This window comes from Physella acuta, unplaced genomic scaffold (genome assembly GCF_028476545.2).
Source record: "Physella acuta isolate Inbredline_101_S28 unplaced genomic scaffold, ASM2847654v3 ptg000834l, whole genome shotgun sequence".
Classification (NCBI taxonomy): domain Eukaryota; kingdom Metazoa; phylum Mollusca; class Gastropoda; family Physidae; genus Physella; species Physella acuta.
Genome location: NW_026732352.1, coordinates 28,792 through 29,579, shown reverse-complemented (window position 1 = coordinate 29,579; position 788 = coordinate 28,792).

Here is a 788-nt window from a genome sequence, read left to right as displayed (position 1 = left end):
GCACTTAGTTCTGCACTCAAACATTCCTTAAAGAAATGGCTTGAAAGTGTGTGTGGTGTGATTGTGTGTGTATGTGTGTGTGTGTGTGTGAGGGGAGGGGGGGAGGGGACAACTGTGGAGTTGAGTGTACCGGTAGTCTGTTATAATATGTTCAAATGTGCAGGTTTATACCCAACAATGGGCAAACTATCCGCGCACAGAATGTTTCTAGTTTATCCCCCTTAATCCCCAACAATAGACAAACTATCACGCACAGAATATTTTTATTGTTCCCCCTTTGTATTGTTGTGAGTCGAAAAACAACAAACAAGTTTACCTGTCGGATCATCCCTAGGTAACAAGCTGCCCTTTTAACTTGATACGTTCGGTTCTTTTCAACAGTTTGTGAATAGTCTTAGTTAAAAGTTAATAAAGATACCGATGTATGCGAAAAGCTGAATGTTACTTTTTTTTCATTTTTGAAATATCGTAACTGTAATATAAAATTCCACGGCATATTGGAATTGCAGTTTATCAAAATTAATTTAGATACTAATTGCTGCTTAATTAAAGTTAATTTTCTCGTTTTGTGAACAGGGTTAAAGGTTGATTATGATTTCATTAAGTAGCACGGAGGAAGGGGGGGGGGGGGGTTGGTTCCGCTAGTTACCGGCACAAAGAGGACAGGCATGTCACCGCCTGCGTGGTGAATGACATCTGGTAAGTGCAGGGGGGTGGAGCTAGTCTGGCACGGCGCTGGGGGGTGGGGGAGAGAGGGGGAGGGGGACACATTCGCTGTGGGACACATC